We start from the raw sequence: 22807 nt of genomic DNA on the forward strand, positions 1-22807 counted from the left end.
GCCAATAATAAACATAAATGAAATAATACAATGATAGAAGGGGATTTTAACACCGCACTTACATCAATGGATAGATCATCCAAACAGAAAATCAACAAGGAAACCGTGGCTTTGAATAACACATTGGACAAGATGGATCTAACAGATATATTCAGAACATTCCACCCTAAAGTAGCAAAATACACATTCATTTCAAGTGCAAATGGAACATTCTCCAGATTAGATCACATTTTAGGCTACAAAACAAGTCTCAACAAATTCAATGCATCCTTTTGTACCACAAAACTGTGAAAGTAGAAATCAACAACAAGAAAAAAAATCTAGAAAGAACACAAATATGCAGAGGTTAAATAATATGCTACTAAACAACAAATGGATCAAGAAATCAAAGAGAAAATAAAAAAAGAGAGAGACAAATAAAAATGAAAACACAATGGTCCAAAATCTTTGGGATGCAGCAAAAGCTATTCTAAGAGGGAAGTATATAGCAACATAGACCTAGCTCAAGAAGCAAGAAAAATCTCAAATAAACAACCTAACTTTACACCAAAAGGAGCTAGGAAAAAGAACAAACAAAACCCCAAACCAGTAGAAGGAAGGAAATAATAAAGATTAGAGCAGAAATAAAGGAAACAGAAACTAAAGCAAAACAAAACAAAACAAAACAAAAACCCAATAGAACACATCAATGAAACCAGGAGCTGTTTCTCTGAAAAGATCAAAAAAATTGATAAACTTTTAGTCAGACTCAGACTAAAAACCTTTAGCCAGAGAGAGAGAGAAAGAGAAAGAGAAGACTCAAACAAAATTAGAAATCAGAGAGGAGGAATAACAACCAACCCCACAGAAATACAAAGAATTATAAGAGACTATTTCAAAAAATGATATGCCAACAAACTGGACATCTTTAGAAGAAATGGATAAATTCCTAGAAACATATAACCCCGCAAAATTGAATCAGGAAGAAATAGATATTGAACAGACTGATCACCAGCAATGAAATTGAATCAGTAATCAAAAAAACTCCCAACAAACAAAAGTCCAGGACCAGGTGGCTTCACGGGGGAATTCTACCAAATATTAGAGAAGACTTAATACCTATTCTTCTCAAACTATTCCAAAAAAATAGAAGAGGAAGGAAAGCTTCCAAATTCATTCCATGAGGACAACATTACCCAAATACAAAACCAAACAAAGACACTACAGAAAAAAAGAGAACTACAGGCCAATATCTCTGATGAACATAGATGCAAAATCCTCAACAAAATGTTAGCAAACCAAATCCAACAATATATTTAAAAAAATCATTCACCACAATCAAGTGGGATTTATTCCTGAGATGTGAGGGTGGTTCAATATTCACATATCAATCAACATGATACATCACGTCAACCATATGATCATTTCAATAGGGCAGGAAAAGCATTTGACAAAGTACAAATCAATTCATGACAAAAGCCCTCAACAAAGTAGGTTTAGAGGGAACATAACATAATAAAGTTCGTCTATGAAAAACTCACACATAACATTATACTCAATGGTGAAAAACCAAGAGCGTTTACCCAAAGATTGGGAAGAAGACAAGGATGTCCACTCTCACTACTTTCAGTCAACGTAGTACTGGAAGTCCTCGCCACAGCAATCAAACAAGAAAAAGAAATAAAAGGTATCCAAATCGGTAAGGAAGAAGAAAAACTTTCATTATTTGTAGATGACATGCTACTGTATATAGAAAATCCTAAAGACTCTACCAAAAATTACTAAAACTGATAAATGAATTCAGTAAGGTCACAGGATACAAAATCAATATACAGAAATCCATTGCATTTCTGTACACTAAAAATGAAGAAGCAGAAAGAGAAATTAAGAAAATAATCCCATTTACTATTGCACCAAAAACAGTTAAGTACTTAAGAATAAACTGAGCCAGGGTACCTGGGTGGCTCAATCGTTAAGCTTCCAACTCTTGGTTTTGGCTCAGGTCATGATCTCATGGGTTGTAGGATCAAGCCCCACATTGGACTTCATGGTCAGTGGGGAGTCTACTTGGAGATTCTCTCCCTCTTTTCCACCACCCCCCTCTAAAATAAAATAAATAAATCTTAAAAAAAAAAACTGAACAAATGAATTGAAAGACCTGTACTCTGAAAATTATAAAACACTGATGAAAGAAATTGAAGATGACATAAATAAATGGAAAGATATTCTATGCTCATGGATTAAAAGAACAAATATTGTTTAAAGGTCCATACTACCCAGAGCAATCTACAGATTTAATGCAATCCCTGTTAAAATACCAAGAGCCTGTTTCACAGAACTAGAACAAATAATCCTAAAGTGTGTGTGGAACCACAAAATACCCCAAATAGCCAAAGCAATCTTGAAAAAAGAAGAACAAAACTGGAGGTTTATCATGATCCCAGATATCAAGACATATTACAAGGCTATAGTAACCAAAACAGTATGATATTAGCATAAAAATAAACACATAGATCAATGGGACAGAATGAACAGCCTAGAAATATGCCCACAATTATATGGTCAGTTAATCTTCGACACAGGAGGCAAGAATATGCAATGAAGAAAAAATAGTCTCTTCAGCAAATGGTGTTGGAAAAACTGGATAGCTACATGCAAAAGAATGAAATGGGACCACTGTCACACACAATGCACAAAAATAAACTCAGAATGAATTAAGAACCTAAATCTGAGACTTAAAACCATAAAAATCCTAGAAGAGAGCACAGGCAGTAATTTCTCTGACATTGGCCATAACATTTTTCTAGATATGACTCCTGAGGCAAGGGAAACAAAAGCAAAGATAAACTACTGGGACTACATCAAAATAAAAAGCTTCTGCACAGCAAAAGAAACAATCAACAGAACTAAAAGTCAACCTAGTGAATGGGAGAAGATATTTGTAAATGACATATCTAATAAAAGGTTGGTATGCAAAATAAAAAGAACTTATACAACTCAACACACACACACACACACACACACAAAACACCAACCAAGAAATCCGATTTAAAAATGGGCAGAAGACATGAACAGACATTTCTCTAAAGAAGACCAACAGATGGCCAACAGACACATGAAAAGATGCTCAACATTAGTAATCATCAAGGAAATGCAAATCAAAACCACAACGAGATACTACCTCACACCTGTCAGAATGACTAAAATCAAAAACACAAGAAACAGCAAGTGTTGGCGAGGAAGTTGAGAAGAAAGAACCCTCATGCACTCTTGGTGGGGATGCAAACTGGGGCAGCCACTGTGGAAAACAGTATGGATGTTCCTCAAAAAATTAAAAATAGAACTACCATATGATCCAGTATTTCTACTACCGGGTATTTAGCCAAACAATACAAAAACACTAATTCAAAAAGATATATGCATCCTGATGTTTACTGTAGCATTATTTACAATAGTCAGTATCAACAGATGAACAGGTAAAGAAGATGTGATATATATGGAATATTATATATATATTTATATATTTATATAAATATATGGAATATTACTTGGCCATAAAAAATAACAAAATGTTACCATTTGCAGGAACATGGATGGACCTAAAGGGTATAATGCTAAAATGAAGTAAGTCAGAGCAAATCTATATGATTTCACTCATATGTGGAACTTAAGAAACAAAACAAAGAACAGAGAAAAAAAGAGATCAACTGCAGAGAACACAAAGATGGTTATACCAGGAAGAAGTTGGGTGCGGGCGTGGGTGAGGGACATGAAGGGGATTAAAGAGCACACTTACCGTGATGAGCACTGAGTCATGTATAGAAGTGTTGAACCACTATACTGTACACCTGAAATTAAGATAACACTGTATGTTAACTATACTGGAATTAAAAATTTTTTAACTAAAAAAAAATAAATCATCATTGGACATATCAAAAGAAAAAAATCAAGTAATCATCTCCATATACGATTAAGCAACATTTTATATGAGTTAACATCCATTTTTAATAAATGATCTGAAATATAGGAAAAGATAGATGGTTCATCAATATGATATTAAAATATAACATCTATAAAAAGAATGTCAATTAAGTATGTGTGTATGTAGATTTAATTTGTGTGTGTGCATCAGTCCCAAAATTAATACCATGTTTCATAGAGATAAGGTAGTAGCTTCCAATTCAGTCAAGAAAAAGATAGGAATGCCCATTGTCACAACTATTGACATTGTTCTAGCAGTACTCGTGCATCCAACTTGGTAAGAGAAATATCCATTAAGTACGAAAATTAGAAAAAGGAATTCAGATTATGTGACCTCTAACTGGGAAAACACAAGGGATCATTTAAAAACTATCACAAGCAATAAGATAATTTAGAATGATGGCTGGATGCAAATTTTATAGAGAGAAATCTATTGCTTTCATAAGCAATATAAAAAGCAACGATAAGCAACTGTAATGACTAGTTTGACAAGACCCAATATACTACTACAGACCAAGCTCATATTGAATTCCAGCATACAATCTTAAGTAAAGCAAAGTACTGAACTCTTCAGACATAGTAAGTTACCATTTCTGCCGCCCACCCCAAATATTCTATATGTAGATACATAAGATTATATGTGCACAGCTTACCTACAGAAGGTTACAGAAGAATCACCTAATTCTACTCGCCTCTGAAGGAGGGAGTTCAGTGACTACGAATCAGAAGTGAAGGAGAGGCTCACTTTTCACTGTCTTCTCTTCGTCGTTTTGAATGTTGTCTCATATGCATGTATGAACTATCCAAAATATAAATAAAATCTCTTTTTTAATCAATAGGAAGGGAATATGTGCTCACTGGCCATGGTTCTCGTTTTGTGATTAGTTCTTAAGGATTCTTATCTTTGGAAAATGCTCATAAAATTCTAGGTCTCCAAACTCACATCTCAGTCACTTGAAAAACAGAAAAGTCACAACCGTTCTAATTGCTATTGTCTTACAACAACATTTAAAGTTGTTTTAAACTGCAAACACAATGTCCTATATTTCTTTCTTTTTTTTTTTTTTTTTAACCACAATGCGTATGAGCATCACGGTATTGTGCTCATCTCCTCCATTGGACAGCATTTTGCCTTCTTCAGAGCGGAGGTGGGGTGCTCTGCCCGTTAGCACAGCCTGCCTGCCAGGACTCCAGCTCTGGCATTTACCAGCTGGTAACGCTGAGCAAATTCTTAACCTCCTTGTGACTCAGCTTGCCCCCCTGTAAAAGGAAGATGATCGCAGTTTCCTCCTCGCGAGTGTGTTGTGAGGATCGAATGAGTTGATGCTTGCGGAACACTGAAAGAGGGACTAGCACATGGCTGGTTTTACAGAAGTGTAGCTATGATTATCTGTCAGATTGGTGGGCCCAGTTCAGGTCTTTTGAAAAACGAGTGCCCTCTTTGGTCGCCTCTGCTGAGGGAGACGTGGCCCGTGGTGTACGTGTGGTGTTTGAGTGTTTCGGTCCTAATTCCCTGTTTGTGGTTTCTTTGTGTGGGAAGGCAAGAAAACTGAAAAGTGAGGGACCTGTGCTCTACCTCTGAGTTTGGCACAAAGGGAACCCACGGTTTACAGACTTCTCATATTTTAAAATTCTCACTCTCAAAAATAAAAACCACTGGCTCCTTCCACAGGGCCAGGGAGACGGTAGCTCACTTAGCAAAATTATCAGTCGCCTTAGAAGAACCCTGCTGATTGACGGGGAGAAAAGCAGGCTATGATAACGCAGAGTAAACTTTCTTGGAAATGAAAAATCTCATCCTTCTCTCCAAGAGAGCCATAAATTACAAGGTACAGTTACATTTTCTTCTACTACCACTAATTTCTCGGTGTTAAAAGGAGATGACGGAAATAAAAATTTGAGAGGCTCATTGATTCTTCCACAAACACAGACTGAGCCCTGTGCCGGGCAACAGTGAGGATTGATGAGAACACAAGGAAAAATCGCCAGAGGCTACGCTGGGGCGGTTTGGCCCAGCGCCTCCCCTCATGCACCAGTCATCAAGGTTTAAGATTAAAGAGGGCTTGATTTTGTATCACATTTGTGCTTTGGAAAAGGCACCTACCCAAACACTGCCCTTTCAAATCCTGGTGTCCATCCACATAGCTGAAATGCCTTTCCCACTTCTGTGGGTACAGGGCACATCACTCAAAGGTGAATCAAATCTCTTGTCCCCACACACACTTCCGTTCCGCCAGCACCCCCCTCGGTTGGCTGGAGGAGGGCCCGTCTCCTCTGTCTTGTCCGATCTAGACATGTCTATTACAACAGCCCTCCCTCCCGAGAGACCCCATGCTCCCGGAGGGCACGGACTGCATTGTCCTCGGTCATACATTCTCAACACCCAGTGGAATACCCTCCATAAATGGTTGTTCAAGTAACAAATGAGCAGTTCCAGAAGCTTTCTGGTTTTCCCTTTACCCAGCTCAGCCTCAGTCCCCCTCCGGTATTTGTACAGCTTGGTCTTTGTCTTAGCTGGAATCCACAGAGCGCCACTCACAGGTAATATGGCGGCGTGGTTCTCCCTGCCAACAATTTTCTAGAAAGTTCTGATCATCTGTATGTCATCCTCAGGCCATACCACCCTCTATTAGATGCATATAAAGCTTCAAAATTTCATTAGAAGCAGAACATTTATATTCAGTGAAAAGATTTTCTTTTAAAACAGAAAGTATAAAAATGTCCATGAACAGCCAAGTCTGGAGGGCCCTCCAGCACACTTACCTTTTACAAAGGGTCTTACTTGGGTCTATTCAGAAATGCACAGCAATGCTATGCAGACGAAATTCTTTGTCATGAACTTTACTGTCAGTGAACTCTTAGGAATTCCCTTCTGTCCTTGAAAGAATGAACTTCAAAGTCAACCCGAAACTCTAAGGTGAAAACATATGCAAATATACAAAAATGAGCTCGCCCTGACTGGGAAAGCGATCACCAAACCAAAGAGAAGCTTCTGTTATTTGGACACTTTGAGACTTGATAGTTTCACAAGAAATAGGCAGGGATTTCTACGGTGCTGGTCTGTCTCAGTGATTCTAGAGCCATCCTGTCTGTGGTTCCCTATGTTCTTTGCATGTCTTCCCGCTGCGTGGGATTTTTTTTTTTTTTTTTTTGGCCACTTTTGTACTCTCTTGATCATTTCAATACCAGCAGGAGAGTAGGAGAAGCAAAAAGAGATGATATCATAATCCCCCTGTTTTTTTCTAGTGGTATTTATGATAAGAGGCTTTAGGGGAAAGAACACTAAATACCACAGCTGAAATCGGGGCTTTGAATAACCCCTGGACTTCGATTATATGCAGTGGCTCTCACTTCTGTCATCTCCACAGACATTCAGTTCAAGACGAGTATATCCACAGTCTATTATTTCCCGAACAAAAGTGCTAGTAGGCATTTTAAGAAATACAAGAGGACCAAAGGTTTGAGCCCTGCTCTCAGGGAGTTTTTCATCTCTTGAGGGATACAAGGTCTGCATATATGAAATAATGATGAACCCTTAAGACGGTAAACAGTATCAAATGTTCCAATAAGTAGAAGGAACGTATTCGAGAAATTCTGAGTGCCGGCTGCGTGTTGTCCAGCCACATCTTCTTTCTCATCCCTAGTTACAGGGGGGCTGACGAGAATCAGGCCACAGTCTAGTGTTTCCCTCCTGGGTGACGGAGTTAGCACCAGGAGCAGCAATTGTGCAAGGTGCAAAGGTAGGGGTGCTAATAATGACACCCCAGGATGTTTTATGGGCAGAGATGCTCTGAGGGCCCTGAGCATCCGGGACCGCCAGCAGCCAAAGGAATGAACTTGCTTTCCAGCTCTGAAGCCCTTCCCGCTGGGGCCCATCAGGCTGTGCACTAACTCTGCTCTAGGTGACCTGATGTCAGCCTTCTGCGACAGTCTCAAGTGACCTCAAGGAGCTATCAAAAACAGGAAGAACCGGAAAACCAGTTAGGCAGAAGCATGCAGGCAATATTGAATGAACAATTAGATATGATAGAAACATAACGTATTAAGATGACCTAAGGGTCTTTCTTAGGTCTATTCAGAAATCAGAACACCTTGATTTTTACAGCCGTGACAAATTATGCCCTGTGACGCGCAAGTATTTGGAGAACTGCTTGCAAGCACAGATCCCCCGTTCCCCCTTTGGATATATAATCAATCTGCTGTAGCTAACAAGCTTGGAGGTGTCTGAAAGACCGCTCCTCACGAAGACAATGAGGAAAGGGTTTACTACCCCACTTTGAGGCTGGCTGTCTTTCAGCTGACAAAGCCATTCTCCCCATGACCTGGAGGCCCCCAGTGGTCGCTCTCTGCTCTCTGGCCCCAAAGAACTCCACGCAAAGGCACTTTGTCAAAGAGTGGAAAAACTTTGTTCCAGCTTGAAACCTAATTCTATCATGCGCGTAGATTAGAATACGGTGCCATTTTTCCTCACTCTCTTTGCATGTACATTCATTTCCTACACTAAAGCTAATACTTAAAACAAAGCAGTTTGATTTATAGCCGGTGTCCTCCTCATAAATCACAGCTGCAGTGTGGTGCTGGGGGCCTTCCTGCGCTGGTGCACTTACCTTTTTATAAACGACGTGGGCCACCTCCCATTGGAGGCAACCTGACGCTTCCCAGCTCCCTGTCACCTTCCTTTCCTCCTCATTCCCTGGGGGACCTCAGGCCCAGTCTTGGCAAACATGCTGGTTGTGTTCCGTTTTGTTTTTATTTTTTAAATTAAGGAATGTCAAAATTAAAACCTATGGCTTTGCCCTCCTGTGCTTTGCTGGCTGTAGAAATACAGCTGGGCCACTTGTCCCCTCCGTGTACCCTTGTAAGCACAGTTCCTCTGAGTTTCTTACCTGGGAATGGATGGAGGCAGAAGTCGCCTTGGCAACAGCTCGAAGCACTGGGGCAGGCGGCTTTCTCCTTTGGTAGAAGAGGCTGGTTGATACCCACAAATTTTCCCACAAAACGTCCTATTGGGACCTAGGGGAGGGATGCTCAAAGTCAGTCATTTCCTGTGCTTCCTCCTTCTGTCCAGCATCTGTGGAGTCTGGGAAGTCCGGCATAAGTGTGTCAAGGGGGTCCTCAAGGACTCAAGGGATGGCCAAGAGAGTCACGAGGCGGGCCACCTGCTCCAGACCCTCTCCAGTCACGAGGCGGGCCACCCTGCTCCAGACCCTCTCTCCTGCGGCGTCAGGAGAGAAAGGGGTGACAACACATTCTTACAGCTAAGGGTGGTGATAGCAGGACCCTGAGCCCAGATCCGAAAGCTTATTTATCTTTCCAAAAGACGTGAGATGTTCCATACACACAACTTAGGGGTGTTGTGACTTCCCAGGACATACCACCTGTTTACCTCGGCCCCTGTTGCTCACCTGTCTCAGTAATGAAGGTGAAGTTGCCCTGCCCCCCAGGAGTGGGCTGTGGGAGGCTTCTCCTCCCTGGTGAAGGAGATGGGGGGCTCCTGCCCTGTCTACTACCACTGAGCCATGTCACCTGAGGCAAGCCACCTAAACTCTTGGAACCTCAATTTGTTCTCAAGTAATATGAGGCATACGGGTTATGTGCCAACTCCCTTCCTAATTCTAAAGTTCAATTATTCTAAAAATGGATGTTTGTGAGAGCAGGGCTTCCCAGAGCATGCTCCAGAGAGCCAGGTGAGGGGTGCCTGCTCAGAAACATTTGGGGAGTGCTAGGTTTTCTTATGGCAGGACTTCTCAGAACCTTTCTCAGGGTATCCTTTTTTGGTTATTTTTCTTTATTTCGTAGGATTTTTTTAACTCACAAACTATGATGTGCTCCTTGTAAATAGATAATCCATAGGTTTATAAAATAAATATTGATAATCTCACCTTCTCTTCTCCAGTTCCACCCCCAGAGGTAAGCAACACAAGGTTTCAGTAGGTCTGTGCATCCTCTGAAAATCTTTCTAGAACATGACTCTTGAGGGAGGGGGATAGAGCAAGAATTTGTCTCCAACGGTTGGACCCGTTTTCACAGAGCACTGAGCAGTGGGAACACCATTCTGTTCTATATTCTAAGGGAAATCCTGAGCCAGAGTGCAGAACTGCTCTTACTGGAATAGAATTCTTTTCCCAAAATGATAAGGAGTCTACACAAGCCAGAGGGCCACAAACATAACGCTATTCATTGTCCAGATCACAGGATGTTTTCACTCTTGATGAGATTTTGGAGACTCTCTTAGAACACTGACAAACCGTAAGTAGCCTCTCTGCAGGAGGCTTTCAGAACCCCCTAGGGTTCCTGTCAGCTTGGGCTGACACCTCACCTGTGTGTCCCTAGAGTCTCCACAGGGACGGTGAAGATGGGATGACACCAAACCAACCCTGCCCTCCCCAAAAGGCTGGCATAGGATGACACTTTTATCTGTATGTTCCCAACTCCCAGAGCATCCCCGGTTTGTAGAAGGAGTTCAGTCAGCACTGGTGATCCCCTGGCTGAATGAAGTGAGGAAAAAGGTGACACTGGAATAATCTAAGACCCAACACCTGCATCAGGTCATGGTCTGATCCCCCGTGCTCCACCTCGAATGTGCCAGATATGTTTTCACAGACATTGTTTTATTTAATCTACATAAAAAGGACTCTGTGAATTCAGCAGTATTATCCCCGCTTTGCGGAGTTCACGTCTGTATGACCAGGAAGACAAGATCTTGACCCAGTAAACTTCTGATTGGAAGCCAAGTGGTCGTCCCCGTACCACAATGGTCTCTATACTTTTTTCCTTCAAGTTCCACACCCTAGTCCTTAGGGATCGAGGGAGTGGGCATGATGGAGGGCAGAGGTGGCCGGACGCAGGTGGCATCTGGGATCTAGTCCAGATTTCAGAATAACTGTGTGACTTAGGGCCTAAATGATCTCGAATGGATCCCCTCGATCAACTCTCTTCTTGACATTGTCTGTTTGACCAACAGTAACAACAAAAACCCTTGCAAAAAAATCCAGGAAAGAGTATTTTTTAAGTGGTCTCTGGAACTGTATTTAAGCCAAACTATACAACACCTGCTCTGGCTCATCCTTCTTAAGACTCCCAAGTTGTGTCATCCACAAACAGATTTGCATGACTTGTGAGGTTCAAATGGCTTTCAAAATGCACTCAACTCTCGGTTGTGAAACCGAGGAGATTCTTGGGAAGGATGTATGGAGAAAACTCTCAATATCCGAGGAGCTGACAGATAAAATGTTTGTGTCAGAGCAGTGCACAGGGATCCATTCCAGAACAGCACAAATTCTGCATTCTGGTATATTGTCCAGTTGGTGTAACCAGGCTAAATTACACAGCAAGACCCTTTATAAATTCCAACACAATTAGAGCCTTATTCCCATTTTCTTACACCCTGTGGGGCAGACCCCATGAGAAGGGCTTACACGTCACGCCGGTCTACAAGTAGCCGCAGGTAAGGGCACATTTTACAAACGTTACACAATGACTCTCCGCATTAGCAATATGCTCATCTTTCTTTACAGCCCATTTTCATGTTTAATTATTTGCTTTGATTCATTTTTATGGCTGGAAAGAAAGATTTTTAAGTAAACATTCTTCTAAAGTCAAACTATTCTACAAACTTTTTAACAACTTCTAAATTTATCGCACCTGATTTTCCTAATGGTTTTAAGCTTCTAAAATTAATGTGCATCCTGAGAAGACTTTTTCTCTTCCTGGGGGAGAAAGAAGTAATAATTGTGTAAAACAGAGTCTGTCAGTATAATGATTAGCAAAAGAAAACATGCCAAGTTCAAGAACACTTGAACAGAATTTGCAGCCTGTTTTTTTTTTTTTTAAGATTTATTTATTTACTTAGATAGAGAGAGAGAGAGAGAGAGAGAGAGATCGAGCAGGGGGAGGGGCAGAGGGAGAGGGTGAGAAGCAGACTCCCCACTGAGCATGGAGCCTGACTCAGGGCTTGATCCCATGACCCTGAGAGCATGACCTGACCTGAAATCAAGAGTCGGACGCTTAACCGACTGAGCCCCCAGGTGCCCCACTTGCAGCCTGTTTTGACAGAACATTGTTCATTCCATTTTTCCACTAATAATAGAAATTATTTTTCTAGAAATATAAATTGTGTTGTGTGGTGATGCAATTGATTATTGCTCTGTGGGATTCAACCAGCTTTGCATCTATTTGTAAATTCACTTCAGCGCTCCTGATTGCCTGTGTGTGTGTATATGTTGAATTGTCTTTTGAGCTGGTTGTAACACCTTATTGGCTCCCTCACTAATTAATGAGTTAAATAAGATATCTGATAGGCATTCATTTGTACTCATCTAAGGGTTATGGGCCTGAAGATTCTAAATACATTGTAAAAAATTAATCTTTAACATAGGTCTACTTTTTAATATTAGAATTCAAAAGTCATTTTTAAAGAAATATTCTGCAAATTTTGAAGAATTTGTTCTTATGAAAAGGAATTACCTAAATTTTAGAAACCAGTTTTGAAGCATTAGAAATATGGGTTAACTAACCACCAAATAACCAGTGAGACTTTCTGATATTGAAGAGTTTGTAGAGAGATTAGGTGTCCACAGCAAGAGATCATGAGCGTTATATGCAAACCATTATCAGTGTGGTTTTGAATCTTTTGTAACTGAATATCAAAAATATTTCCTACCCACCCAACCCACCACCCTTCACCACAGACACACACGGCCTTCTTTTTTTTTTTTTTTTCCACACACAACCTTCTTTGTGTGTGATACAAATCCATTTCAGAACACGTCTTCTTTGTTCAATGATGTGTCACTTAAGGGTCTCCTTTGGGACCTAGTGGACATTTTGTGCTTGAACAAAAGCAAACATCTCAATCCTCTTGGTATGAAGAACTAGCCACTAAAGACAGGCTAAGAGGTACATAGGAGAATCCCAAAGCCAACTGAGGAAGAAACAAGAGAACCAGACGTTCAAAATTAAGAGCCTGTGAGGAAGACCAGTGGTAGCCTTGACCCAAGGTCTGTAAGAAAAGGTATGCAAAGTCCCAAAGAGGAATTCACCTAGCAAGCCATCGGGAGTCTGTTTGTTGGCTGGGGCTTAATAGCTGGCCTAAGGCTTGTTGGGGAGGGCCGTTCTGGTATGGCCTGTGCTGGTAACGCCTCAGAGCACAGCCCCCAGGCACTGGCCCTGCTCCAGGGAAAACCTGGCTAAGTCTACCATAGTGGACTAGGAGAACTGTCCCCTGAGAGGCCACCCATGGACCATCACCCAGCCTGTGCAGGGCAGAGAACATAGGACATCAACACATAATGGACAAGCATCCATAGGGCTCTGTGGCAGTGACACCAGGTGATAGTTAAGGGACGGGTACAATAGTGGAGATGGAGAGGGTTTCCAATTCCTTCTATGGCTCCATTTAGAAGCAGAATTAACAGAACATCTTTGGGGTAAGTTATCCCTCCTTCCAAGTTTACACACGTTTTGGAGGATGCCCTCAAGAGGCAGGTTACACAAAGGCACATGAATGTGCAATAAATTGATTGGAAACTTGAAAGTGCTATTACCACAGCTACACTTGAAGTGGTTGAAGCAGGTCATACAAGTCACACTGGTTTTTCTCTAGCCAAATTCTACATTATGTTCTAACAGGACCTCAGAATGGATCATATAAAAATCAAAATTGAAAAAAAAAAAAACCCAGAAGTTAAATACTCTTTATAGCTTCAGTTTCTGCCCTTCTGAAGGATGGGGGTGCTGAGGAGGGTAGCTGTGATTGTGTTTTGATTGATCTCTGGGGATGCAACAGTCCAAACCCCACCAGATCAGACATTGCTGGTCCCGGGTTTTTAGACACAGGCCACATTCTGGCAGTAAGACCAGAACTCGGGGCAGTTCTGCCTTGACCACAGAAGTTGGGGCAAAAAATGCAAGTGGTGAAAAACTATAGTTGAAGATATCTTTGCTTCTAATGCCCATAGATCTTATCAACCAAGACAAGGCTACGAACAAAGGCTTTTGCGTTCTATAAAGAAAGGTCCTAAATAAGTCCGCTTCAAGCCAGCCCTTCAGATAGGTGAGTAGACTCCCAAGTCAGAAGCCCCAAAATAAACATGGGGGTACCACTGCAGTTTTCACTTCCACAAGTTCGAGAGTCACATGTCCACGTGGCCTTCGTGGTTACAGAAAGGGGCCCAAGGTAGGCGGGCTGTCAGTGAAGGTCCTCCATCCATCCCGTCCCACCTGCACACAGAGGCAGGTTAGCAGAGGAACTTCAAGCACACACTTCACCCGGAATGAAACTGGCTTCACACAAGACATTCTTACTGAGATCATCGCCCACTTCGTAAAGATTCAGAGTCCAGCTTAGGATCAAAGTCCCTTTTGTTTCGATGTGTTCTCCTGATGGCCAACTACCTTCAATCTCTATAAAACAGAAAGGATTAGGTGGAGCTAGATCATTTACTCAAGCTGTTCATGTTTTCTTTAATGCCAAAAAGATCTAGACTTCTAGAGGACTACTGAATTCAAAGCTGGATAACTCCAGTAATAATGGGAATAAGTCAGATGCCATCAGTTAAAACCCTTCCTTAGGTTTCTGTCCCAAGTAAAGGGACATTTTTAGCTATTTTTAGCATTTTTATCTGTCCTAAATCTATCCAAACAGATATTTGGATAGATTTCTGTTGGGAAGCAGCAGGTAGAAGCACTTCATCATTGAGAGACATCCCTGACAAAGAAATGTCGTTCGGAATGGAACAGGAAGAGAGAGCACAGGAAAAAAAAAAAAAGAATAAGGGAATAAGATGGGATGATAGGAAGAAATGAATTACTTCCCCCTTTAGTCAATCCCTGAAATTCCACCTTGGCTCATAGTGAAGGAAAGACATTGCAATACTATATATCAGAACTGAGCAGTCAGAAAATACACAACTTGACCCCTCCGCACCCTCGCATTTTAACCAGCAGTCCATATCCCAAACCTTCCTCCCAACATTCATAGAGAAAAAGTGATATACAATTTATTCCTCTAAATCTGAGACGGCTTCAGTGACAAGATTCTTAAAATTGTAAGAAATAAATGGTTGCACAACAGAAGACTCTCAACCCTAACTGGAAGAGAAGAGAGGACAGCTGGGGGTATTAATCACTTTGAAAATCTTGGGTCAAGTATCATGAGCACTGTATCATTCATGTATTCCTGCCTTCCTTCCTTCCTTCTGCTCTGACGGGCTGACGCTCTAGGAGGAGAGAGACATCTAGGACTAACAGCTCTATGGAACTGTGGGGAGTGAGAGCAGCCCCCGAGAGAGCCCGATAAAACATCCCCACCCCTGGCTCCTTCAAAGGGGGCAGAAGCTGTTGAAGCAGTGGGAGCTATAAATAGTATTTAACTCCTGTTTTTTCTAATTAAGAAAAAAAATGTTTTAATGATCCCTCTTGAAACCTGGGTCAAACATAGAACCAAATCCGACCGGGGACATAAGAAAAGGCTCAGGGGCACGGGCTGGAGAGGGGAGGCGCTGCTTTTGTTCATGGGCATGAAAACAAACAAAAGTTTGAGCAGTTGCTATGATTTTCTGCGTGCCAGGCACTTACCTGCCAAAGAGGAATGGCCTTATAAATCCCCCTTGTACAGGTGAGAAAATGAGTCTGAGCGAGGCTAAGTCATAACCCAGGGACACACGTCTAGTCGACAATGGGCACAGACAGAGAAGCCAGGCCTCTCGGCCATGAGACAAGATACCTGCACAGATGTTTCCTACACGAGGAGGGATGCAGTGGGGTGGGCCGGATGAACCAAAGAGAATTCCAGGGGAAGGGGACGGAGCGCATAGAGAGCGCCCAGCTGGTTCAGGAAACAGGGGTCACAGGATGTCTGGACACAGAGGGTCACACCAAGGGTAGGGTAGCTTGCATGCACTACACATTACTCCTTCCCTCCAGACACCCAGGAGAGGTGAAGTACAAGGAGAATGTTGGCTTTTCTTTCTAGAGAACGTGGCAGTCTTGGTTCTTCTTAGAGGCCTCCTGGAGTCAGAGGTCCCCTGACGCGTGCCATCAGCGAAGCCCGAACAGAATCCCTGAGGCCTGGGCACGGTCCCATGGCAGAGAGTCAGGGCAGAGCTAGAAAGAGACAGCTTGGACCTAAACATAGCAGCTGCTCTCGCAGGTCAGCCTCTCAATAAGGAGCCCTTGGTCTTGCCTCAAAGGGTCAAGAAAGGGTAAATCTGTTATGAGCCCTCAAGGTTGAGAAAGTGTCACATCTGGCCAGAGCAGACTTTTTATGCAGCAGACAGAAAGCTCTCAAGAGAGGGGTCATCCTGGGCTACCCACTGGGAGGTCCTCTGCTACTTTCAGGAGGGACAAGTACCCAGGCCAAACACAACTTGGAATCTCGTTACACCTCCTTCAATATCAGCCTGGGCTCCTTGGGCCCCAGGCCATCATTCCCAGGGCGGGCCCTCTGCTCCCCACCACCCATTGGAGACTCTGGCCCTCTACTCAAGACGGGGCTAGGCAAATGTGCTCAGGGAAGAATGTCTACTAGCCAAGAAAGCAAGGCCTAGGCAGTCAGAGTATGCAATGTATTTCAATAGGGATGAGCTAGTTTCCAAATGCTGGCTCCCCACAGCAGTCCTCCTGGGGGAGGGCAGAAGGAGAGTGGTATGCAACCCCTCCTCAAGCAAATTCTTGAAGCTGGAAGTCCTCCTGAGACAAAGAAGCAAATGGCCCACGGAGACCTGAAGTTCCAGAATGGAGTGTATTCCTTGCTAGTGGAAATGCAGGGTGCCCAGAACTCAATTAGATTCAACCTAATTCTTGCAGGTCCAACGAAGGGTCCAGCTCCAGGGCCAGGTCTAGGGGAACAGAGGCCCTGAGATCCTAGCGCACAGGTAGTGGAGGGCCCCATGGGCCAGCCACACGCTGAGACAATCTGGGGGCTGCGGGGCAAGCCCACCTGCCTGGTTCTCCTCACTTCCCCCTGCCCACTGGTTCTTCGCTGGTTCTTGGGTGTCCCTCTGTCAGTCCATCCCTCATCCACTATGCCCTGTTTTGGGGCAGACCCTGGCCTGGGACGCACACTAGGGAACTTCTGTCCACAGCTGGGGGCGGGGGGACACTCTGGTCTGTCCCCGTCCTTGGCAAGCACACTAACAGGCCAGCGAAGGCATGCGTTGGTGGCGGTTCTCAGGAGGGAAAGCATGGGGGAAACCAGAGGGGGAAGAATCGGCAGCCACTGGAGGTGCGAGGCAAGGGGATCGAGACAGCCAACAGCGCCCGGTTGTGCAGTCTGGGGCACAGGACGCGGTGATGCCATTGAGAAAGACACTGGAGGCTCAGGCCGGAGGAGACACTTAATGAAAGAAATAAAATGTTAGCGTGATCGAATCGGAAATGAGTTAGAGCTGAAACATCTATAAACCCACTTTTGAGAGGAGCCAGTTCCTTCCCGAAGGACCGTCCTTCCCTGTAAGTGTCCTTTCCTGCCCCAGGGCAGAGGTACTGCACAAGGCTTCTAGAGCGAGGGCATCACAATAGGTTATAAGGTATATTCTGGGAAGGACTCCAAGGTCCACGAGGAGACGCAGGCGCATTAGAACTTCCTATCATCCCATCTTATTCCCTTATTTGGAGTCAACCCATCCAAATTTTTAATTTTGTTTCTATAGTAGCTGCTTATTGGATGTTAACTATAATATTCAGATACAAAATCAATTATTTTTCCCCTCCTGTGGCTTCTATTTTTGACATCATGGCCATTCCAAGGAAATTAGCACACTAATTTCCCTTTAGTCCTGACAGGGAAAAGCACTCTCTCCACCTGAAGGGAAAAAATACATAAAAGAAGAAACAAATGTTTGCACAACATTGAGTGCAGCATCGAAAGCCCCCTGAAGCTTGTTTCTCTCTTGACACTGACTTTGCGGTCAAGCCTGAAATGGGGGCATTATTAGAACCTGGAAATGAAGGTAATTATTTAAGCTCCTTCCCGGGGCTTGCTGAGGTATCTTCCATGAGGGAAATTCCGGGTGGAGGGAGGTCACCCTCCGGGCCTGGGTGCAAGCCGCGTGGGTGCCGCGTGATCCCCGTGAGCAGGGCTCGCCCTCCTTCTCCGGGACGCGGTGGTGCAAGTCCCTGCCTTGCAGGTGCCTCGTGACAGTGAGCTCTGCCTGGCCTTGCCCTGAGGTAGGTGCCGCGCCAGGAGCTTTACGCGGACTCACTCACTGCCCCCACATTTACTGAGCCGCCTCAGGGGCTCGGTTCTTCCCGGGTCCCCACGCCCCAGACGCCGTCCAGCACCTTCTGAGGAAGAAGGGATCAGTCCTCCAGAGAGCTGCCACACAGCCGAAGCCTCCCCGCTTGTGCGCCGACCGCACGCCCCGTCAGCCCCAATTCGAGAGTCCCAGACAGACGCTGGTCGCCCCAGAGAGCGCAGCGCGGCCGGCCTCCCGCCCTTTGGCCGCTCTGGGAAGGGCTCCTTATTCTCATCACGGCCTCTGTACCGTCAGTCGACGCGCGTCCTGCCTCCAGTTCGCTTCGCCTTCGAGGTCAGAAGCCGAGCAACGGCGGGAGCGCGGCGCCCCCTCCTCCCTGAGCTGGGGACAGGCGGCCTGCATTTCACGCCCCACACACATCTGCGGGCTTGTAAACGCCTCTTTGAAAGTGTCCAGAAGGAAGGACACCAGCTGGTTGGACTCGGCCTGCAAGAAATTCACATTCGTGACGCAAAGAGGCTCTCCCTCTCAACGGGTAAACTGTTCTGAGCGTGACGACGAAACACTGAGGAGAAGCCATTCTGTACGTTGCCAACGTCTTCCTGCGCTTTTCCCCCAGCTGCTCGGCGAGGCCGAGGCCGCCCCAGGGCTCTCCTCGTCCCTGGATAACGTGCTCCAGACAGGGGCACGGGAGCCCCGGCTCTGAAAGGGTCATCTGCAGAAGCGCGCAGCGGGAGCCATTTTTCAGTGCCAGAAATAGGATGGCTCCCTTCCCCTCTGCAGGCCCAGAGCTCCGACCGCAGGCTCCGCTGTGGGTTTCTACTTGTCAGTTAGGTTCGGGAGAAGCCGTGAGGTCAGCGGGCAGGAAGGAGGAAGTAGAGGCAGGGAGATGCAGAGGGCCCTCCCTGGCTCCCCAGCCAGATCTGCACTTCACCCTCCCTCTGCTGAGTGCCAGGGCACAGAGAACCCCCCCAGGGTGTTGTATGCATACCTGCGGAGGTTCTCACTCAAGTCAATGCCGGAAGAAAATGCGAGAAAGGGCTCCGCTTGGTGTGTAAATGACACCAGTCACGCACAAGAGTCTGGGAAAGGTAATGACATGAATGGCTGGTATCTCTAAGGCAAAAAAAAGACTGATGGGAAAGGAGAGGAGTGCGGGTCTTTCTGTGGGGCACAAAGCAGGCTGACCCACCCGGGTTTGGGCGGCCACATAGTGCCCAGAGGCTCCAGGGGTCCTCTGCCATCTCGCCATTTTGTCTTCTGTGGGGAACACACGAAATGGTCAGCCTAAAGTGTTAGGGTGACGAGCACACTGCTTAACATTCAAAAGATCGGGGTCGGGTTTCCCTCTGCCTCTACTCGGCGTGTGACTCGGGTCCAGTCACATCAGCTTTCTGGGCTTCAGCTCCCTCATCTGTCCCATGACCTACGAGCATCTGAAACCCTGTGAGGCTCTTTCAGCAATAATAGCCTTTATTCCATGATAGAAATCCCGGCATTCCCAGAATCAGAACAGCTTTCCCCAAAGACCCACTGTGATGGTGGATTGTGTGTGTCGACCTGACGGGATCACAGGTGCCCCAGATACTTGGCTAAACATGATTTCCGGGTGTGTCTCTGAGGATGTTTCCAGGTGAGATTAGCATGTGAATTAGTAGACTCAGCAAAGCCGTTTGCCCTCCCCAGTGTGGGTGGGTGTCATCCAGTCTCTTGAGGACCTGAATAGAACAGAAAGGTGGAAGAAGGCGGAACTGGGCCCCCTCTGCCTGACTGGTGAGCGGGGACACTGATCTCCCCACCTTTATCACTGCTGCTTCCCAGACTTTCAGATCCAGACTGGAATCTACACCCTCTCCTCCCCTGGCCTTTAGACTCAGACTGCATTACACCACGGGCTTCCCTGGGTCTCCAGCGTGCAGATGGCAGATCACGGGACTCCATAATTGCACGAACCGATTCCTTTTATACCTGTCTGTATATACATATTCTATTGGTTCTCTTTCTCTTAGAAACCCTGACTAAGACACCCATCAAGAGATTCATGGTCCAGGTGACCCCATGAGGCGGTTTCCACGGTCCTGGTGAGACTGAGGACGACTCCTTGCATGCCGGTGTGGGGACGCTTGAAGGACTCTGCCCTACAGTGGGCCATAGCTGCCAAGTAGAGGCTTGTAAAAACTCACCCTTCCTCCCTTCCCCTTCCTTCCTTTATTATTTCCTTTGTGATTCTGGATTATAATCTTATGGCAGATTCTCCAGGATCTCCATACAGAATGCTGAGTGTTTGTAACATGATGAGGCTGAATCAACACAGAAATTGAGCTATGAGCTACCAGCTCAAGGACACACCTCGTGAAACAGAAGAACAGTCCTCTTTGACTCATTCAGAGAAAAAGAAAGACAAGCGAAGCCTGTGGTTCCTCTTCCGAGGGCTCAGGAGTCCTATTTTGTGAGCTGTCCAACCTGAGCAGTCTAGAGTTCTGTTCGAGTGTGAATGGCTCCTCCTGGAGAAAGAATTCTACCCCATCCCGTAGGGAAGTGTGCTCTTTCTCACGGCATCCCATCAGAGCTCACGAGTACAGTTTTTGTAATAGTTCGTTTAGGGTAAAAAAAAAAATTAGTAAACAAATGCTCCTATAGAACTGTGCAGTATAGCAGGAAATTAAAATGCCCTTTGTTCTGCCTCAGAGTAAAGGAGCTCTGAATTCTAGAAACCCGGTCGTCCTGGGGCGCCTCTTAGGCGGGTGTTAGCACATTAATGTTTTGCAGCAGTCCAGAGTATATGAGCAACCACAGGACTTTTATTGTCTGCTTCCCTAATCTGTCCTGCTATAACTTAAGAAGTTACAGCATCTCTATAAAGCTATTTGGTTTTAACTAGGTTGTTAAATTTGTTTGCTGAAGTCAGCTATAAGGCATCAAGAATTTCAATAGCACAGGGTGTCAAAGATAAATACTGCAGTCAGTGTGTGGCACTGGATGAGATTTATTTTGTAAACTTTGCCAACCCCGAAAGGGAGATTATATGTTTTGGGAGATAGGGCACCATCCTGTTAGCAACGTTCATTTAGATTTTTTTCTTACACCAAAAGGCATTAAGTCTCTTCATAAATATTAACAAAAGTTTGTTGTGAAGCATGAGTCCCAAAGTGGAGGGGGGGGGCGGTTAACTGGCAGATTTTGCCCCCAGGTGTGGATTGTGTCTTCTCCAAGGAGAGCTGGCTTCTCTTTCCTGTATGACATAAATTGTCTGCTTTCATGCTTCCTAAAGAATTAGAAAACATTTGGAGTCAACCCATCCAAATTTTTAATTTTGTTTCTATAGTAGCTGCTTATTGGATGTTAACTATAATATTCAGATACAAAATCAATTATTTTTCCCCTCCTGTGGCTTCTAGTTTTGACATCATGGCCATTCCAAGGATGCCAAACCCTTCCAGCTATTTGTTTACAAAATTAAGAAAAAAATATGGGCTCATTAAATTCATTTCTAAAGAAATTATTTTATTTCAACCAGTGGTTCTTAACTAGGGGCAATTTTGCCCATCACTCCCCCAACCCCCCAAAAATGTGACAATGCCACTTTTTATTGTCCCTCCTGGGGAGGGAAGATATTCTGTGTCTAATGGATGGAGGCCAGAGATGCTTCTAGGCATCCTACCATGCCCGTGACAGCCCCCACAACCAGGAATCAGGCTGCCCAGAGTGTCAGAAGTGCCGAGGGTGAAAAAATCTGATATGCCAATTATAAACTCTCCTTCTTAGACAAAAGAAGAGAAATAGTTCTCTGTACTCATGTGCCTTGAAGGTACCAGGGCTTTGCTGAGATGATCTCATTTAATTCTGCCTCTGTAAGAAAGAGTCTTTTCTGGTATGTCTGAAAGTTGTGTTCTACAAACTCCCAGTGATCAAAAATTGCCGAGAACCTCAGTCTCCCCAAGTCCAACCCAAAATGTTCCTCTTTCATCTCGCCTCACCCCACAGTGGCCTTCCGCTCTGCCCACCACGTTCCCATCCCGGAAACCATCTCTTCTTCTGTCTAAATGCTACCTCTCCAGCCTCACCTTCCCTAATGCCTTCGCTGACTTTCCCAAGCCACTCACTGCTAGAGCTCCTCAAGGCTCAAGTCCAGATCCACCTCCTCTCCTGCTGGACCCTTTCCCTGGGAAAGCTTAGCCACACTCAACTCCAACCACCTCCCAGCGTGGACACCTCAGAATGCATGATTCAGCCCAAAGCGTTTACATTCTGCATCCATCTCAATGCCTGGCTCTTCTCTCCTTAGGACACCTCAAAGACAACTCAAACAGACACCTGAAATGTAGCCTGAATCCATGACCTCCCTCCTAATCCTTGTCCCCTTCCAGCACCCCTTGGCTGGCTCAGGGAATGGCTCCCCTTTACCTGATTGTGGGGTGGAGCCCACAGGTCATTCTTTACCCTTCTCCCTGTCCAGTGGCCTATGACCAAACCACTGCCAAACCCTGTAGTGGACTCCCAAGATATGTTCAGATCCACCCACTTCTTTCCAATCTTTATACCACACTCGTACAAATTACCGCTGTGTCCAACCTGGATGGCTGCAGTAGAGGCCCACTAGCCTTCTTATATCCACCCTGCTCTCTGACCTGCAGTCCCAGGGATCCAGC

The 22807-nt window shown here is 44.7% G+C and overlaps 1 long non-coding RNA gene across 1 annotated transcript in view; it reads right to left on the reverse strand.

Annotated features, from left to right (window-relative positions):
* Positions 1–22807, reverse strand: part of LOC112820744 (uncharacterized) — a 226170-nt gene that overhangs the window by 56234 nt on the left and 147129 nt on the right. Inside the window, exons 13-16 of the long non-coding RNA XR_012379617.1 lie at positions 8847–8973; positions 6724–6872; positions 4614–4759; positions 3776–3827 (exon numbers count right to left, since the gene is read on the reverse strand). This is a non-coding gene — a long non-coding RNA (uncharacterized lncRNA). The remainder of the gene's footprint in view (positions 1–3775; positions 3828–4613; positions 4760–6723; positions 6873–8846; positions 8974–22807) is intronic.

The sequence above is a fragment of the Callorhinus ursinus genome, unplaced genomic scaffold (genome assembly GCF_003265705.2).
Source record: "Callorhinus ursinus isolate GAN/ISIS: 27379988/994484 unplaced genomic scaffold, GSC_fseal_2.0 scaffold10, whole genome shotgun sequence".
Taxonomy (NCBI): Eukaryota; Metazoa; Chordata; class Mammalia; order Carnivora; family Otariidae; genus Callorhinus; species Callorhinus ursinus.